The 21,016-nt window shown below is 41.5% G+C and overlaps 2 protein-coding genes across 3 annotated transcripts in view; both read right to left on the bottom strand.

Moving 5' to 3' along the window:
• The window catches only part of TBC1D4 (TBC1 domain family member 4), a 114,090-nt gene that overhangs the window by 84,573 nt on the left and 8,501 nt on the right, over window positions 1-21,016 (bottom strand). The gene's annotated exons all lie outside the window — the stretch shown is intronic.
• COMMD6 (COMM domain containing 6) overlaps window positions 3,963-21,016 on the bottom strand; it is a 42,992-nt gene continuing 25,938 nt past the window's right edge. Inside the window, exon 8 of the transcript XR_012584309.1 lies at window positions 3,963-4,169. The gene's annotated coding sequence lies outside the window, so the exon portion shown is untranslated. The remainder of the gene's footprint in view (window positions 4,170-21,016) is intronic.

Below are 21,016 nucleotides of genomic sequence, written 5' to 3'. Positions count from 1 at the left end.
CTGAAAGAGGGGAAATTTAGATTGGGTATCAGGAAGAAATTCCTTACTGTGAAGGTGGTGAGACACTGGAACAGGCTGCCCAGGGAAGTTGTGGATGCCCCATCCCTGAAGTGTTCAAGGCCAGGCTGGATGGGGCTTTGAGCAGCCTGGTCTAGTGGGAGGTGTCCCTGCCCGTGTCAGGGGGGTTGCAACTAGGTGATCTTTAAGGTCCCTTCCAACCCAAACCATTCTGGGATTCTAAGATACCCTACAGACATACAAGCACATGTGTAATAACGTGGTAAAATATAGCGAACTACAAACCACTCTAAAAAGCCCACAGTTAAAGTTAGAGAATATCAGCATCTCTTGTAAATAGACATCTCGATTTCTCTTACTCTGTAGCTTTCTCATGGAGAGCTACAACGAGTCAGTCACTGGATACCCAAACTAACATGTGAACAGCCCTTAAACTGTTCTCCCTTCTTTAGCTGTTCCCAAGTTGTTTCTGGCAGTTCCTGGTGCCTTTTGCTTGGCTCTTCTGCAGCATGTGCTGCTTCTCCCTGCAGTTCAGCCTGCCCCTAAGAAATATTCACCTTTATTTTAAAATAAAAGCATTACAACAGAGAGCATAAAAACTTAGAATTTTCTCCCTTTCTCAAAGAAATGTTTCCCTCCTTTTTTTTTTTTTTTAAATGGTAACTAGCAAAATGTATGCTTTGGTAGTTTGCCATTATTCAGTTACGGCTTTTGAACTGCACTACAAAACGAGTAGCTAACCAAGCTGAGAGTTACTCTTCTAGCACTTCCTAATCTAGTAGAAGAAAAGCTTTTCAAATCATGGAGACTAAGAATGCAGTTGCAGGCACTGGAGGTGGAGAAGCTTTCAAGTAGTCTTAATTTGCAATTCATAACACATGTAATAATCTGCAAATCCAGATTCTTCAGCAAATATGCACATCTGCTAAATTTTTTTCCAACCACATTGCTTTAAAGCTTACTGTCAAAATTAATCCCGCCTGTCAACTATGGCATAATTTATCCGATACGCTAATTTTTCCAGGAAAGAACAGCACAATGTTATTGCTTAAAAGCATCATATGTCATCTTGTAGCTGTATTCCAACTGGAACTTAAATTGCAACATAATTAAATATAGAGGCAGATGAAGTATAAATAACTTCAAATGAATGACTATAGCAGAAACATCTTCACCATTTATCTCCATTTTATAGGATTTTGGTTTTAAAAATTTCAATGTGTTTAGCTGATGTGACATCTTCATCCAGTCTGGGAACCTTTCAGACAGCCCTTGAATAAGTAAAATGAGTTAAGCAACTGAGGGAAACAGTCCAATAAATACATCCAAAATAGCTAGCTAAGGCTTTTGCCAAGATGCAAATGTTTAATCTGTGCCATTAACATCACTGTTAAAGCAGGTTTCATTTCTGAAAACCTTAAAAAATCTTAAATAACTGACATCCTTCCCCTTCAATTAAAATATGATAGCCTAAATTACACACAAACCAAACTACCCCAGCCAACAACCTGCTGATGGCTAGAAATATTAGGAAATTCAAACCAGAAGGGCAGCCTTGCATCCCGCCTTTGCACTAGAGGGAGGCAATTCCAATGATGGACTTTTGACCCTTTCCTTCCCCTTCCCCAGGTGAAGATGTCGTACCTCTCCAAAGGCATTTTCCTCATCAAATCCTTACCAATACTTCAAACTCCTCCAAAGGAGAAAAAGCGCACGGCTTGTGACAGGAAAAAGTTTAAATATAGGTAGGGGTAGGTAGTAAGCAACGTACCACGTGCTTTCCGTGGTTTTCTCTTCTGCTGCTGTTACTGGACAGGGAAAATCTCTCCAGGGCCACCACTTCCAAGTACCTACTACTCCCATTTGCTTCTGCAAACTCGTTATTATGTTCTTTTACATCTAAACAATGAGGAAAAAGTTGGCCCTGGAAGCGCCGGGATTGTTTGTCCAGGAGGATGAAAAAATCATGAAAGCAATCAAAACTTTCTGGCATTTAAAGGAGGGTGCCCATGAGAGAAAGTAAGTCCTACTGTTCTGGGACAAGGCTAAAGCCTCTCTAATGTATGCTAGAGGAGCAGGATTACATTTAATCTCTTCCAAGAAACCTTAGGAGTATAAATGACAATCTCCCGTTCCACTTCTGAGAGTTAGAAGCTTATTTTGACTATGAGAGAACTTGTAATAGCTAATCATAAAGCAAAGATGCTGGGAGCTTGAGCAAACTCCAGAAATAAGCACACCCATGACTTCTGCACCGTCGGATGCTAGAGGCAGCCAAAGGAAGGTTCAGCAGACTCAAGCTGGCTTGCACCATGCTTTCCCAGATTATATGTGGCCGTTTTCTTTCGGTTACAAACTGCGGAATCTCAGAGCTTTGACACTTGCAATAACATTCGGAAGTTTTATGATCACGCTTTCAAGTTGTATGTAGAGAAAACCCTTCCGAATGCATCACCGGCATTCCTACCCATCTCCTCATCCTTTCCTTATTGGTTTGTGCACTTTTATTGGATTTATGTCAAATGTAAACTTCAATGAGGAACCCCAAATAGTTGGAACTGCAAAATGCAAATTAATGTTTCAAAAATGAATAACGACTTTGTTTCTCAGCCTATACACATGCTACAGATGTCAAAGAACATTTATTACAGTCAGTGCTTCCTTAAGATTTTGGGTTCTTTTCTCCCTAATAGCTGGGTGTCTCAATTCACCCCTAGGAATTTTACTTAGTTTACTTACATTTTTCTTAGCCCAATTTTTCCCCATTTAGCCTTTTTTCATTGTTGAAAAAATTAAAAGGATTTTCACAGTCCAAGCAGCAATGTCATCTTTTTTGACATGTTACTGGTAGAACAATCTATTCTATATGAGCAATTTCATGTGGGTTTTTTTTTAATTCTAGATCTTCAGTACTACAGTTACCAACTTAGTGAGTTACCTGTGTCAGTACTGAAGCTTATTATCTAAACCCCTGCTTTAGCTTAAAATATATGTTTAACCTAAAAGAAAGTATGCTACATGCACTAAAGAAAAAAGAGTGCACAGCTTATACTTTAAAGCATTGATTTCAAAACTAAAAGCATTAGTAACAGTATTTTTTAACAAGTAGGTCCGAGGCATATTTATGCTTCCTTTAATAAATATTTGCAAGTTAGTATTTTTGAGATTAATCAATATTTTCATCAGCCTGAATGATTACCTGCGCTTATATCTAAAAGTGCAACAATGGAAAAGTGAAGGAAGAGATTAACCTTTTGTTATTTAATAATAAAGATGCAAATTCAAAGAAAAAAGGTCAGTCACTGTAATCAAGACAATTCTTTAAAAAAAATTATTTTCTTGACTGACTACTCCATGGACCAATGTCTGTCTCAAAAAGCCCACGCTTTAGATCTAGTTTGGGAACTCTTAAAAATAGGGGTGATTATTAAATGGAAGATGATTTTTACCTTATCCACACAGGATGTTTTATTCCTGATTAACTTTCTACATAGATGTTAATCTTTAATACATTAAAAATAGCTGTTGCATAACACAATAATTGTCTGTGGTGCCTGGAGGTTATGTTCCACGGAAGTATTTTGGTGTTCAAAGTAGGGTATTCAGATTAGGAAACCTAAAACAGACGGTGCTACATGGTCACCCTTGAACCACTGTAAAGTGAGAATATATGTGAACTTTTTTTTTTTTAAAAAATCAATTGTAACACATGAGTGACGGTCTAAGGAAACGCATGTCAGGAATTCTCATGTTCTGACTCATTGCTCAGAGGACAGGACCAGCGCCTGGGGGACCAGCGTCAGCTCCAGCTAACCAACAGATCTGGGATGAAGCTTGGATCTTTCCACGCTGGGAATCTGGGAGCAGTCGGCTGCCAAACATCTGCTTTCAAAAACAGGCAGAAAACAGAACACAAAAAAAAATCTTCTGATAAGAAAGCAATTCCAGTTTCGGAGGAAAAGGGATTTATTTTGGTATGCCTGGTTCCCAAAGACAGATTCTGACCCTTTTCCGTAGCATGCAACAAACGGCTCTGATATGGCGGTGTTTGTTCCATGAAGCCCTTTGAACAATGAGGTAGACTTGGTCTGCAGACTGAGGTGTCTTCTGGGGTGCAGCGTTGCTCTCCTCCTGCTCTGGGGGCTCTACGTCTAATGAACAAAAAAAAAAAAAAGGATGCAGGAGGTGGGATGAACTCAGACTTTGTGCCATGGACAGAGTAAAGCAGAATCATGAGCTGAAAAATATTCCTGGTCTCCCATATTACAAGTACCTAATTAAGAACGTAGTTTATTTTCTGACATCAAGAAACAATCCCTGTGGATATCCATTTCTCCTTGGACAGGCATATTTGTCACCCACCTTTGATCTGAAAACTAGAATGACACAATTTGTGCAGCTTACTTGTGCAAAACAGCCATTTTGCTCAACTTCTTACATCAAAGCTATATAAAACTTGCACTGAGCAACTGAAGTAGACTGGTACTCTGCTGAGTACGTGAGGCAACCTCCCGTGGAAATCTTCCTGTTGTAATCCTAATTCAAAAGGTGTGCTGGTAAATCACCATTGAACACTCAACTGCTCCCATCACATAGTCTGTTCCAAAGGTTTCTAAACCTCATCAGCTCAGTAACAGTCTCAAAAAAACCCCATCGTTTTGAAGGAGTCTTAATGAATGAAACATCTCCTCTCTTCACATACCACAGTAGGGGCATGTAAATATATATATTTGTAAAAACCCAGATGTGAGACTCATGACAATTTTTGTTCCCCGTCAATGGCAAGATTCTTGCTGAAAGGGTGCGGATGTGGTGCTTTGGACGTTGGCTGGATGCAGGACTGAATCTGCCATGACACCTTAACATAAAGGGACGTGCTCTGCAGCACAACTCCGACCTTCTTCAAACGTTAGGAAGACTGAAGGACCATCCTCCATTGAGTCTGTGTCTTGTTTTGTTCCTATACAGCATTCTCTCTTTGCAGCATTATGTCAAAAGAAGTCAGACTCCATGATGCTCTCTCTGTGAGAGTGTTAAATTCCACTTTATTTTTTATTTTTTTTGTCTGTTTGCATCTAGTTAGGTTAGATTTTTTTACAATTCTTTTCCAGTGCAATTCAGCTGTACCTATAAAGGCACATAATAAACTCCACTTGAAAGAAAAGGCGTGTTAACAACAGACATCAAGTAAAATCGGCTGTTTCTGTAAAGCCTAATTGTAAAATGAAGTACATGGTCCACAATATTGTCCATTCATTTTCAGTGCTACGTATTTTAACAGACCTCTGTCTGCGTTACGCCCAATTGCCTCGGCCCACAGCAGGCAAAGAATTTTGACCTCAGCATCTTAGCTCATACTACAAAATAAAATCTGTTCATTTTAAACCTACTAAACAAGTTTGAACACTGAATGGATACAGGGCACCAACTTCGCTTCCGCCTCAAATTCAGCCTCTCCAAGTTGATTGTTTTAAACTCAGAAACACCTGATAGCGATTAAAAACTATTAGTTTGTCTACTCTACGATAAGAATGAAAAGAGACCGAGCAGCCATTACCAATAAATATAGCTGGGAACTTCAAAGGGAAGCTGAAGTCTGCGCAGGCAGATTACCCCTGTCTCTAAAGGTCACTGAAAACCTGAGGAAATCTTAAGAAATGATAAAAAATTGTTTCAAAATATTCAATACCTGTCTCAGAGTGGTATGAGGGAATTTTACATTTAGTTTTAGATAAATGGAAATATTTTAATAGCTGACAGTCTTTAATAGTCCTTTCCCTCTCGAAGAGAGCCACATTTGCCCCTAATACATGTTAATATATTCTAAAAAGTAGCTGCTGCATATTTAGAGCAATTACTAAAAGTTAGGCTATAAAAAGCTGCCCTTTATATTTAAATTCCGTAAATGAGTAATCATTTCCCTTCTGAAACTCCATTTGATAAACAGATGTATTTATTAGGAAATATCTTCTCAAAAATGAGATCAGTCCCTCTCAACTAGGCACAGACCAGTCTAACCATGGCGTCTCGAATTCAAAGGTAGCTAAGAGCAGTTTCATAGACGGTAATAAAACGGGTAACGCACTCTTTACTGCAGAGGTATGACTGAATTCATTTAAGCTCTGAAATTACTTTTAACGCTACTGGAAGGCCTTTCTCTTTAAAACGAAATTACTTTTACTGAAGTGTGTAGGGGATTCATTAACTCTAGTATTTCCGACCACCTCTAATTTACCGGTTTTGCTGTTTTGAACTATTATGGAAATAAGATGGTATTTTCATCGACCTTTTCCATAACATCAGGGGAACATACATCACACTCCTGGCTCGAGACGCTTAACGGCTAAGCTGTGCAATTACCTCCTAGTTCTACTCTGACCTGAAAAGCATCTCTTTAGGGCTTTCTTCTTTTGGAAGCAGGCTCAGCACTGGCTCTCACACACATGGGTTTCGCCAGCTCTCCAGACTGCATACAATACATAGTCCGAGTATTCCGCCTTTACTGCCTACTTTTAAGGTATAAAGGATGACCAGCAGGTCTGCTGAGATTTACTTCTTCATAACCCTAATGATGCTGTGCCAGGAAGATGCTCTGTACCCTGGAGTTTGCTCAGAAATAAGAATAGGAGAGAGCGGGAAAAGGATCGGATAACAGCATCACCACCTTCCATCCTTCCTGAAGAAGGACGATTTCTCAAAAAGAAATCTCTATTTTTAGAGTCCCTCCTAGCCCCAAAGACTAGGGTTCCTCTCTAGTTCCTCTTGCTGGTCTGTTAGTCCATCTGGAGGGAAAATACAGTGCTCTGGTGTCTAAAATACATCAGAAGACACAATGGTCTTGTAAAACGCAAATGGAAACAAGGCTTCTGAACAGGCGAATTTCAGCAGCAGCAGAACTGTGCTGCCTGCAGAAAGCTGAACATTTGGGAAGTCAGTAGCGAAACCAGCTGCCCACCAAATCTGCGGCTGCTGGGTCACCGAGGTCCGATGCCCTAGTGAGTTCAAAGGAAAATGCATTTAAAAATAACTTGCATGTTTTGTACTTTCAAAATACAGAAGGCGTCTGTGGATTTCAGTAGTAAAAAACTGTCTTTTAAGTGGGAGGGAAAAAAAAACCAAAAAGCAGGGTGGTGGATTTTCCCCCCTTTCTTCTTTTCACACAGAGTAACCCTGCCATATCTACCAACAGTCGGTAAGGTGTGAGCACGTGCCTCTTTCACATGTCTGAGAAAATACACCTCATCTTGGCTTGGATTAGGGTAAACTGCCAACCAAGTGTAAGAAACCTGAGAGAGGCCAAAAAGGCAAGTTACCCATTTTCTCATCTGTTCAACTCTTTCCGGAGATCCACCTCACATCTAGCAATTGTATTTTAGAACGAGCTGAAATTCTGACCCCTATTTAACCCACATCTGTGGGACGGATGTTCTTCTGTGAAGGGGTCGAGCTTTCAATTGGTTTTACTGACCAGCAGAATTTCAAATACCGGTTTATCATTCTGTAGTATAGACTTGTAAGCACCAGCCAGGGAAAGACGGGGCCCTTTACTAAGGAGTACTAGCACTACTTTGGTGCTAGAGATGGCAACGTTTCTCTGAAGTTCAAAGTAATAACAGGAACTAGTAGGGCTTTAATTTCCCCTAAACCCTTTCAAGATGCTGTCTCTTCTATTACACCCAAAGCACAAAAAAAGGAAACATTCACTATGTTAAATCTGAATGTGTTTTTAACATACATAATCGCTCATTTCCACACACCCGTGTCTGAGACTAAATTAATTCATAACACATTCAGCTCCATTCCTTCTCCCCACTCCCCCCCAACTTTTGGTAAAATTCTCATCACTTCTGAGCTGAAAACATCTTACAGAAAGAGACACACGACCCTGCACCTCCACCCTAGAAAATTTCCATGAAAAACTCGATGACACATTTGACAATTTAAAATAATGCCCATTCCTCTATGGAAGAGCATCACTTTGGATTGTTTTTTCCCCAATCAACACGCTCAGTAAGTTTGCAGATGACACCAAACTAGGTGGGAGTGTTGATCTGCTTGAGGGTAGGAAGGCTCTACAGAGGGACCTGGACAGGCTGGATCGATGGGCCAAGGCCAACTGTATGAGGTTTAATAAGGCCAGTGCCAGGTCCTGCATTTCGGTCACAACAACCCCAAGCAACGCTACAGGCTTGGGGAAGAGTGGCTGGAAAGCTGCCCGGCAGAAAAGGACCTGGGGGGTGCTGGTGGGCGGCCAGCTTAACATGAGCCAGCAGTGTGCCCAGGTGGCCAAGAAGGCCAACAGCATTCTGGCCTGTATGAGGAATAGCGTGGCCAGCAGGAGCAGGGAAGTGATCGTGCCTCTGTACTCGGCACTGGTGAGGCCTCACCTCGAGTGCTGTGTTCAGTTCTGGGCCCCTCTGTACAAGAGGGACATTGAGGTGCTGGAGCGTGTCCAGAGGAGAGCTACCAGGCTGGTGAGGGGTCTGGAGACCAGGTCATATGAGGAGAGGCTGAGGGAGCTGGGCATGTTCAGCTTGGAGAAGAGGAGGCTGAGGGGAGACCTCATTGCCCTCTACAACTACCTGAAAGGAGGTTGGAGAGAGGTGGGTGTTGGCCTCTTCTCCCAGGTGAATAATGACAGGACCAGAGGAAATGGTCTGAAGCTGCGGCAGGGGAGGTTTAGATTAGATGTTAGGAGGAATTACTTTACTGGAAGAGTGGTCAGGCACTGGAACAGCCTGCCCAGGGAGGTGGTCGAGTCACCATCCCTAGAGATGCTTAAGAAACGTGTAGATTTGGCACTTCAGGGCATGCTCTAGTGGCAGAGATTGTAGGTTGTTTGGTTGGACTCGATGATCTTAAGGGTCCTTTCCAACCATGAAGATTCTGTGATTCTGTAACACTTGTAAAATAAAGACTGCTTACGTCTCCTGGAATGAAAGGATGCTCAGGTAAGCCAACAGTTCATGCTAAAGGCTCTGGTTTTAGATCACAACTTTGCCAAGCTTTCTGGATTGAAATCTTGAAAATAGTTCAGTTACTGAACTATTATACTATGTTTTTCTTTGGGGTTTGGCTCCTGTTAAAAAAAAAAAAAATCACCGCAAGCAACTCTTCCAAGGTATTTGGACACGTAAACTCTTCGGTTTGGTCTTTTGTGTATAATCCGAGATTCTCATCTCCATCAAAATCTATCCAAGTGATAAATCTCTGCAAAATGTTGGCTAACAGGTATTTGATAATACAGTTTTTATATATATAGCGGTCACATACCCTGGATGCTAACCAGACCTTGAAAACACTTTCATCCAACCTTTAGCGATTTCTGCTTGCAAACACAGCTCACAGTGGATTTGCAGTATGAACTGAGTCCACAAATTCAGGAGTGGGAAGGAAAGACTGAGTTTGGATTAACAAGCCAGGGAGGGGAAAGAAGGAAAGACAGGGAACAGAGACAACTGAGAGAAGAGAGAACTGCAGGGGGAGCTGAAAGAGTAACAGGGACTGCAGCCAAACACATGACAGAAGGAACAAGGTAAAAGCAAGCAAGAGAGATTGATGAGGACCTGTGTCAGACCAGGGACTGCCAATACAAAAAGATTGACAAAAACACAGAAATCAGAAAAAGATCCAAGAAGTTAAGAGTCACACTGAGTGCAAACGAGTGTGGCGGCAGCAGCCTGCAAAACTGGGAAGGAGCTGCAATGGCAAAGGAATGGGATTAAGCAAAGATGAGCTGGAAGCAGAATTTAGTACCCCCTATAATTCTCACTCCAGCATCTGAAATGTTTTCTCTCAATAAATGTGCAGGAAAAATCAACAACGCCTTTTTTTTTTCCCATTAGCAATGGGGGATGAGAGTCTTCTATTGTCATCAGTTATCCAATTACCTCAAAAGGGACAGAGATTTGCAGTGGATATAGTGAGGTTTTTTACAATTTTTGTGGGTATCAGCCTTCTCTTTTATGAAGCTCTGGTGTTTGTTTTTTTTTTCTAATCTACTTTTCCTGAAAGGTTGATGATGCATGCAAAACCACCATATAACTACCCAGCTTACAAGGCCAACATTCAAGACACAGCAGCGGTTGTGCAACAGTTCTGGACTTCATGTATGCATATTACAATCGTGACAGGTGGCTCAAGACTGATGCTTTTTTCTCTGCCAGATCCCCAGCTCATTCACACCAAAAATGGACAAGATCTCAGAAAGAACCAGGACTGCAGTGGAAGACAGTCCACTTGCTCCACGCATAAGACAGTTTGTTGTACATGGCCTGAGGAACAGAAAGTAGAGAAGACGACTTTGTAGCTACAGAAGATAAACTGTAGTAAAGGGTATCGTCAGTCTCCTCCTACCACTGTGATGTCCCGTGGTACCAGGCAAAGTGCTTAAACTTTGCTTAAATGTCCAACGCTTTGTGCACTTCTCAGTGTCTGAGCACCTGATTTAAGGTCCTGGAGTCTGACAAGCTGTAAGGCTGGGAAGTTCCAGCTGGAAGTTAAAGCCAGTACGAGGTCTGGCTTTATCACAGAATAACAGAATGGTTTGCGTTGGAAGAGACCCTAAAGGTCATCTAGCTCCACCCCCCCTGCCATGGCAGGGACACCTCCCACTAGACCAGGCTGCTCAAAGCCCCATCCAGCCTGGCCTTGAACACCTCCAGGGATGGGGCATCCACAACTTCCTGGGAAACCTGTTCCAGTGTCTCACCACCTTCACAGTAAAGAATTTCTTCCTAATAACTTATCTAAATCTCCCATCTTTCAGTTTAAAACTGTTACTCCTCATGCTATGACGATAATCCCTGATAAAGAGTCCCTCCCCATCTTTCCTGTAGGCCCCCTTCAGGCACTGTAAGGCTGCTATAAGGTCTCCCTGGAGCCTTCTCTTCTCCAGGCTGAACAACCCCAACTCTCTCAGCCTGTCCTCATAGGAGAGGTGCTCCAGCCCTCGGATCATCTTTGTGGACTTCCCCTGGACCCGCTCCAACAGGTCCATGTCCTTCTTGTGCTGAGGGCTCCAGAGCTGGACGCAGTACTCCAGGTGAGGTACTCACCAGAGCAGAGTAGAAGGGCAGAACTATCAACCATTTTGATGAGACAGTTCCTAAACACCCTAAGTTAAGCATTCACATAATAGATTTTCTATTTCTAATCGGTTAAAAAATCCTTTCCTGGGATTTCCCACTCCCCGCCCCCCAGATTTAGACATCTCTTCCCTTCTCCCACAAATGTCAAAATTAATTTAATAATGCTGTTGTAAAACATTCAGATGCTATGGTAATAAGTAGCTCAGAAAACCTTCGAAGCATTAATAAGTACATCAATGTATAATACCAAATATTTGTAGTATTTGGTTAAAACAGTAAGCATACAAGAAATTGTGGCCAGGTTATTTTTTAGAGATTCTCGGTACCTTCTGCCATCTATAGGGGCTCCTGCAATCAAAAAAGGGACTTTGTGAAAGAGAGATGCCCTCATCATTAATGTCTATGGCATATCTCTACTAAAACTTTTTCCAACAGATCCCCAAAGTTACCAGAATGTCGCATAAAACTGCAATCCACTCAAAAAAGTTTCTGGAAGAAAGATCCAGTAGTGGGTTCTGAAGCACCTGAGTTTGAGGTAAATCAGGTAACAGCTTTTTGGAATATTTATCTAAAGTTGGTATTTCATAGTAAGGTGACTGTATTCCGGAAGAGGACAGGTGTTCTGGAAGAGGACAGGTGATGTCCTAGATACATTCCTATTAAAGAACATTTCAAAGCAGCTTACACGTAAGTAAAAGAACATTTGTAAAGATCTTGGTAAAAATAAAAATCTACAAAAAGCTTTCATGTGGAAACAAGGCCTAACTACGGTGCTCTTCAAATTAACCTTCACAGTCAAATTTTGGGCTTGCAGCCAATTTCTGGAAAACTCTTACATGCGAGCTAACTCCTTGAAGTCACCAAGCCTTGTCCAAGAACACCTGAAAGGCCTACGCCTTTAGAAATAAGCTCGGAAAGAATCACCGCTTCTCAGTATTTAAGCACACAGAATATTAGCAGAATAACGTAGCTCTGTGCAATAACTGGCATTTTTGCGCCAGCCCAGCTGTAACACCGGGCAATTGTGTCCCGAGTTCAACCAGGAACTGCGGCTCACAGCAAGGCAGCGTGACTGCAAGGTCATACAGAACGGTTGTTTGCAAGCCGGGAAATAACCTGAAGCAAGGCACTTCGTTAGAAATTATATGTACGATCCCCGCTGCACGTTCTCAGCAAGGGATCTAGAAGGAAAGGCTTATAGGAAAGGAACTTATTGACATGATATAGACAGAGCGGGACATTGTAAGAGGATCAGTCCCACAAACAGAAAAGGTTGACGTTTGTTGAAACAAGCCTCATGTTGTTCAAAGCACCGTATTTGCAGATTCCTTTACAGGAATCTGCGGAACCAGCTAGAAAAATTCAGTTATGCTCGAGCACATCCAAATTACTTAAAAGGCCTCGATGTCCCTATGTATTGTTTTTTGCGAAGCATGGATGTTTCTGCTTTATACCATTGTGTTGGGGAATTCTCGGGGTGCACAGCAAAAGACGCAATTCTTGTATAAAAACGTTAGATATTCAGAATCTGAAAGAGGAAAGTTAAAGTCACTTACGCTTAAGAAAATATAATAAAGGTAGAAGCCGCAGGGAAATTTTACAGCGATAAAAATCATCCGTCACGGAAAAGCTGGAGAAATGCACAGGAATTAGAGCTCCCCAAAGACTCAAAAAAGGCATTTTTGTTACCCCAAAGACTCAAAAAAGGCATTTTTGTTAATCTGGACTATTAAACATTGCTAGTGACTCAACCTATTCCTGAAAATATCTGCTCTTTTTTATAGTCCTAATAAGCGTTCTGCACATAAAGTCAAAAAGCAACACACAATCAGTACTTTCTTTTAAATTTACTCACCTCTAAAAGATGTTATCTAGTTTAGAGAAATTTATTTCCAACCTACAAAAAAACCCACCAGTGGCACAAAGAAATAATACTTTTATGAATGGAATTTCCATACTTGAGCTATTCAAACACATTTTCATGCAACAGCACCCTTTAAAATATGCTATTTTTTGGTGCAGCTAATATCTTCTCTTTCCTTAGCCGATGCCATCTGTTAGTTTATACTCCGTGGGCCGGAGCAAGAGGTATGCTCTGATGTATACTGTCACTTATGCTGCTGCTACAGACTGAGACCATCCAGGTTGACAGAAAGAAGCGACCAGATGAAACGGGTGATGAAGAGCTGTTGTAGCACTCTCATCTCCCTGGTCAAGAGACATGGACACGGGTCTGGCTCTCTGTGGTTCTTGAATCTATGAGGGCCTAGAAGTAATTTACTTGAATAAATAACTACTGTGTTTTGTTTGTTTTGTTTTTTTCCTTCATGTTACTGTATTCAAACTATGAAGATTTCCGTAAAGCAGAAAAACGAATGAATAACCATGTCATTAAACCCTTCTGATCAACTAGCATCCAAGATGGATAAAAAAAAATACAGCCAAGAGGGAAAATAGCACCGGAAAGAAAAAAAGACAAGAGGTTACATGACTAATGGGAGGTATGACACCCAAGAAGGTATTTAGGTAGTTATTTACTCTGTAAACTAGTGCTACATCTGTAAGCAAACTGGCAACTAACCATGTCTGGTGTTAGAAATAATGTGATTCAAGGAGTAGAAGGAATATATTTGTTGGAGTCACTGGTTAATTACTCAGGAGCCTAAGTGCCAGGCAGGACACTATAAGCTTCCCTTTCCTCCAAGCTGCCACTAATCGTTCCTCCAGCAGATCACAAGAACTCCCATGGAAGCATTACAATTCCCTCACAGTGAGGGGGAATTGCTCCCTTTTTCACCCATAACTTTAACCTACGCTGTCGTATCACCTCAGAAACGGCACTCTGAACTTTTGTGATACATGGTTCCAAGTCCCATGAGCTTGCCACCTTCTTTAAGACCAGTAAAAGAACCGAGGAGTTGTTAAAAACCCTACCTGCTCACCCTTTGCCACAGTGCAGCGGGGCAGGGGCTTGCGAGTTATTCTTGACGCTCAGTTCTGAGTCAGCTTGCTTGGAAAAAAGCATTTGGGAGCTGGGAGGTAAAGGGATTATCGAAGAAGGTAGAAGCCCTCTTCGTCTTAAAATCAAATTTCAAACAGTATCTTATATAAGAAAATATTTGATTGATAGCTATCGGAATGCCTATCATGGAATAGGCTGCCCAGGGAGGTGGTGGAGTCACCATCCCTGAATGTGTTTGAGACTCGTTTAGATGTGGTGTTAAGGGATATGGTGTAAGGGAGAACTTTGTAGAGTGGGGTTGATGGTTGGACTCGATGATCCCAAGGGTCTTTTCCAACCTAAATGATTCTATGATTCTATGCGGCGTTAAACATGCTTTAAAAAAATAATTATCCACCAACTAAACTGTCAAAATAATCTTCCAACAGAGGCGATGTTCAAAGACCACAATTTGAATACGCATTTTTGAAAGGATTAATTTTACATAGTTGCATGGAAAGCACACTCTGAGGCTCATATTAAACATATTCAAACCTCATTAGATAAGTACAAGATCAGCATACTGACCTACAATAGCAACCTACATTAAGATGCAGAGAAGTAATAGCCAGGAGACTTTCAAGGACAAATATTAACTTTATAATTTGATATACTAACCAGAACTGTATTAACAGTAAAAAGAAAGTGTCCTCTGCCGCTATTACTAGTGGATTCATAGAGAAGAATGCGTTAGAAATTGGTTATTATGTCAACGTCATGCGTATGTTTGCACATTTGAAAAACTCCAGGCGCTAGGAAATGCTGCTGAACCAATTAGATGTTCCAGAGATTAAAGTACGCTTATCTGGAGTGTACTTTTTCACAGCAGTTCTTACCGACCTCAAGTTTACTTTGCTCTTAACCGGGCAATCTACCAGCTGGAGCAGCAGCCGTGCAGTAACAAGCATCCTTCAGCCGCAATTTGTGTCGGTACCAGCTATAAATGACTCAGCTGCTCACGTCATGCTCCGGGAGTCACTTGGCTAATATTACAACCTTTTACTATACAGCACAGCATCCTTTCCCTCCATATTATGGGTTGGGTTTGGGGGTTTTTTTGGGTTTTTTTTTGGCTCATACCTTCTCTCTGAAACATGACAGGACTGCTTTGATCACCACGGCAGCTAACTTTCACTTCTCGTTGGCCATATGCAGTCCTGACTTAAAAATAAACACCTGCCAGGTGGTGCGTGTTAAAAAAGGGTGTGAAGGTGAAAACAAACTTTAAATGCAAAGGAACTTTCAGCAAGTAAAAACATTAAATAGCTCGATTAAAATTGAAATGATACTCCCGCATTCTTATTTTTACAGAAAACTTTCTGTTCAAGTTCTGTTCTGTTACCAGAACATACATTTTTAAAAAAAAAAAGTTAAAAAACAAACAAACAAACAAAAACAAGATACAAGAGCTAGTCTTGGTGATATTTCTACACTGTGAAACTTGGAACTAGCAATGTGAACAGGAATAGAGTTATAATTTTTTTTTAACCTTGATAGTTGTATCTGAAAAGCTCAGCTCCTGGCAACATGCAATCAAAAGAATGAATGTCTTTTTTTCCTTTCAAGGTTTAATTTGGGGACAGTGGGCTTGTAGGAAGCAGTGGAGGGAAAGGAATTATTATAGGTTTTTGCCCTATGGTCAGATTCATGACTCCCCATGGATGCAGTACAGACAACTCCTGCACAAAAAAAAAAAAGATTATAATCCTGGAGTGGGACAATTTCAAGGAGCTGAGAAAAACCAAAGAGCAAGAGACATAAGAAAATAATAACCAGTAGCCTTGTACACGCATATGGTAAAAAGCCTGGAAAAGCCTGCAAATCTGAAAACTAATGCATCTGTTGACAAGCAGTAAGGGATCTCGCAGTAATCTTGTGTTCTTTACTGTTCTGTGGGCAGCTCTGAGTTCTGTACCGGATTCCCCATAATCTTCATGGCGCGGTTCCTAACCCTGGTTTCAGTCGTGGTGATTCACAGGAGAAAATATCCCTTCAAGAAACGTGCTCCCCTGGATGAACGCTCCTGGTGTGCACAATTTACAAAGCCAGCAAAGCTACATGCCAAAAAAAATTGTTATGTTTTCTTAGGACTCTGCAGGGCTCCAAGTGACAGTAGCACCACGTACTGAATGTGAATTAGAAACCTGTCACATCCTTATCCACCTGCTTATCCAATTTAGCTGAAAGGTATTTTGACACTTTAATATGAACAGTATGAGTAGAAACAAGAAACTTCAAGACTATGATTTTTATGACACAGTAATACCAGGAGACTGCTGTATTTGACGGTAGGATGATACTTAAAGCAGTATAAAAACCAAAATGTGCTACAGATCAGCAAAACCGTACGATCTCCCAGCAGCCGGTGATGCAGTAGGAAAACACTGCGCAATTTGGGCAGAACGACTTGTGTGACTTGGTTCCTGTTTAAGAGCAGGGCTCTGCGCCCCGATCCTTAAGGTGTTGACTGAATAGTCAGTCCCCTGAAACCAACCCAAAGCAATTAAGCCCGGGATGAAAGCACGAAGCAGACCCTGCATAGCTTCACGCAGGGCTGGCTCTTGGTGGGTACAGAACGGCCGCCCTTCCTGGAGCAGTGATCCATTACAATTTATGTGCGCTGCTCCCTGTAACATGGCTGGGAGCCCACGTGGCATCAGTACGCTCAGGTCAATTAACTGACCTCTGTAACAGGACACTGTGAAGCCTACTCTGTATTCCCAACAAACTGGCCCCATACTGGGTTGAAAGGAAGTATTTTCCGTGTTACAGAGGTAGCGGACTTAAGGTACTACCTTGAATACTGTGTCCAGTTTTGGGTCTCTCACTCCAAGAAAGACATTGAGATTCTGGAGCGTGTCCAGAGAAGGGCAACAAAGCTGGTGAGGGGACTGGAAAACAAGTCTTATGAGGAGTGGCTGAGGGAGCTGGGGTTGTTTAGTCTGGAGAAAAGGAGGCTGAGGGGAGACCTTATCGCTCTTACAGCTACCTGAAAGGAGGTTATAGAGAGGTGGGGGTCGGTCTCTTCTCCCACATAACAAGTGACAGGACAAGAGGAAGCGGCCTCAAGTTGCACCAGGGGAGGTTTGGATTGGATATTACGAAAAACTTCTTCACTGAAATTTCGGTGGATTTCTTCACCGAAAAACTTCACCGAAAGGGTTATCAAACATTGGAACAGGCTTCCCAGGGAAGTGGTGGAATCACCATCCCCGGAAGTATTTAAAAAACAGGTAGATATGGTGCTTAGGGCCATGGTTCAGCGGTGGTTTGGGCAGTGCTAGGTTGATGGTTGGACTTGATGATCTTAAAGGTCCCTTCCAACCTAGATGATTCTATGAAATACTTTATAACCAACGGAAAGAAGAATATTACACAAAAATAAAGCTTGAACTGTCTATAAATAAGCTCAGGTGATCCTAAGTTTAAACCTAACATCCCACCTGGTATTACTTGAAATCAGTAATCCCACTCAAAAGCATGATGTAGATGCGAGCATGCCTCATCACTACATTAAAGGCTAAAATATATGGCAGAGTTGAGCATTTTACCAGTATGTTTTTATCTTATCAGGTACTAACTATTATGTACGTAGCCCTGTAGGCATGCATGAGCTGGGTGCTGTGTTTCTACAAGGATGGCAACAATCCATGGGACTCTGTGCAGAGTATGTTGAGTTTCCCACAGAGTTACAGCAAGAATTTTGAAATCTGCAAAATAAGCGTCAAAGACAGTGGAACGCTGCAGGAGTTCTTCAGGTGGTGGTATACTACGTGTATAAAATCTAACAGTACAATTGCAAAGCATAACAGCAGGACTAAATAGCTAAAAAACATCCAATATTATAGGCTGGGTTGGCAAACAACGAATTAGCACTGCCATGTTGAAGAGAAGTATCACAATGAAGCTTAGTTTACCATAATAGGAAAGCTCATGATATTCCAGTTTATAACGTGATGCATTACCTGACAGGTAATAAACGGCAACCTATACATATACATCCCTGGCTTGCCTGAGGCTGACGCTTCCAGAAGTAACAGAATTCAGCTGAAGCATCCATTCTGTTGTGCTGCAGAAATGAAGTATTACTTGTCTTCTCAAAATCTGATCTTTTTATGGCGGTCATGTGAGAACTCGGAGCAGAAGCGTATCAAATAGCCTGTCAAATCTGAAAAACACGAAGCAACATGGCACTACGGCTAAGTTTCTGCTCAGCTTCCCATCGATGGTATCGTTAAAAAGGGTCGCTGAAGTTTTAACCTGTTAATTTTCACTAAACACAGAAAGTTCCCTTTCAAATTCCCATTCAACAACAACCACCACCAGCAAGCGCGGGATATTAAGTAAAACAGATGAAGTGCAGAACAGTGGGTGAACATACAGAAACAAAACACTCGGTTACATAAAGAAGCTCCACGCTCATTAATCTAGCAGCCTGGGCTGCTCTCCACATTTCTCACACTCCCAGCTGCGCTGCTGTATATTTTAAGGACAACCTGCATATTGAGCAAAGGAAAAAAAAGAAAAAAAAAAAACAACAAAAACCAACAACAAAACCACAACACCACAGCATTCATACAGATTGACTGATGCGCTCGATATACTTTTTTTTAAATCACCTTCTTCTGCGGTGATTTTGCAGACAGAAGGTCACTATGGAAGAAGCACGTTCATTTTGTAAACTTCACGCCATCCCACTAAACTGCAGATATTATTTTTAGTTCTCCCTAGCACTAAGCAGACAGGGAATCCGAGGCGCGGTGCCAGGATGTAAACCCGCTCCTTCTGAGCCGGCTTTAATCATGTCGCCTTGCTCCCACTCTGCTCCCATGTTTAGGTCAGCAAATTTCCTCAAGGCTAAATCCGAATCCATGCACACATCTGCCATGGACAATCTGGGTGTGTTTCTTCATGAATAATTCAGACAAAAGTACGATGTGTTGCTCCTGCTGAAAGGCCCACTTGATTTTCTCTTCTGGCAAGGTTCGTCAAAAAAAGTGCCGCTGAAGAGTAGCCAACATCTTGCCTCTATTTATAATGTACTCGGTTTACAAAAAAAAAAAAGTGGATCCTCTTTACAGGCTGTTTTGTACTGCTTCACGCTTGCAGTCCTGCTGCGCAGAAAATTAAGGGACTCACATTGAGTATGACCACAAAGTCAGCCCAGAAGTATTTTCTTCAAAAGGGATACTTGTTTAAAATCTTTCTCCATAAAAAAACCCAAAAAACCAAGTCTTGCACATGAGCCTAAACCAAATGTTAGAGGAAGAGCTGTATTTTCCATAGAAAGCTCTCCTGTCAGATGCTATGGGATTTGCACGTTACAGCAATGTTTCAGCTGTGGGGTTTTTTGTTTGGTTGGTCGGGGTTTTTTTTCAGTATAGTTGCAATAGCTTGTTTGGCAATTTGTTAGATTGCCACAAAAGTACCACGCCACTGAGGGCAATCTGATACTTACTTCCATTGCCAAGTGTGGCAGCAGGTCATATGCACAAACCCTTCTCTTTCTAATCTGCACGCTAGCAGGAATGATTTTTTTTTTTCCCCACTTTAGACTACTGAAGCCGTAATTTCGCAAGCTGTGACGGAGCTGGGACAGGCAGGAATCGCAGAGCTCTGCGCGTCCGCTGCAGCCCACCGTGGACGTCAACCTGAAGGTGTCACTTCAGCTTTCAGCACAGTGTTGAGCTGGAGTTTTAAGTGCTGCTTTGCTCCTACCCTTCCAGCCCAGCGCTTCTAAAGAAAGCAACTGGTTCCTCTCTGGCAAACACAGCTCTGTTAAATATGTACTACCCTACTTCTATTTTTATTTAAAAATCCTACCGTAACTTGAGATCAAGTTGTTAAGAATAATCAAGCCAAAGCAAGAAACAAACTATGAGAAGGCATATAAAAATACGTTTCAAGGAGTTAGCATTGCACGTCCTAGTTCACTGCAGCTACTGAATATTTACTCTAGTTCAGAAATACTCAAGAACCCGACTACTCCCAAAGTTCCTGGGACGTTGCTCTTTTTTTTTCCCTTTTCTTTTTAATGAACATAACAGGAAACCCATAACAGCGTCATAGAGCACATGAAACATATTTAACATCAGCACCCCAAAAAATAAATATTTATTAATCTTGCTAGGAAAAACAAAATCAGGAACAGTCTGGAAGGCAGTCATTGCTGTGCCCCAGAGGATAATATTCCCGCTTCCCACAACATGTTTTTCAATGCACCAAGGATCTCTGAACAGCACTGTGCAGATCTACACGTTCTTGCCAAGAGGAGCAATGAAATAAAACATAACCCCAGACACTTTTAACAGAGCAAGCTGCTTGTTAAAGTTTATCAACGTGCAAAAATGAACTGCGTGACTGAAATACACTTTAAGTAAAGTCAGCTATAACGGGAAGGGTTAAACCTCAGCGTCAGGGATGGCAGAGCTGGGAAAAAGCCATACTTTTCTCGTATTGGTTTTATCTTATCTAATAGCTTCTACAAGTCTTTCACACCGGCTTTGAACAAGGATCTCTCTCATGCTTGCATTTTAAATTAATTTAATCCTTCAGAAAAGCGCCACGTGCCCAATACTGTAGAATCCTACTTATCTTCAGTGGTTCCAGAGATGAAGAACAAGAAAATCCTTAGCATATTGCCCTTCAAAATACCCAGAAGAGATAATTTTTAAAAGCCTGGCTAATTCTGAGAAGATGAAACAATAAAAAAGGAAATTATGGATTCAGTGAGAAAGTAACCAGTTTTGAGCGAAGATGAAGATAACTATTACAAGTAACTTATAAAGTCAGGAAACGTGGTTTATTAGATACAATTCCTCCAAAACATTACGCTGAATTTCTAAACGGCATCAAGAGCCTGTTAAAAAAAAAAAAAAAAAAATCATTTTTCTTTTTGCAGTGGCTC

This window comes from Larus michahellis, chromosome 1 (genome assembly GCF_964199755.1).
Source record: "Larus michahellis chromosome 1, bLarMic1.1, whole genome shotgun sequence".
Taxonomy (NCBI): domain Eukaryota; kingdom Metazoa; phylum Chordata; class Aves; order Charadriiformes; family Laridae; genus Larus; species Larus michahellis.
This window is presented reverse-complemented; position numbering and strand designations above follow the sequence as displayed.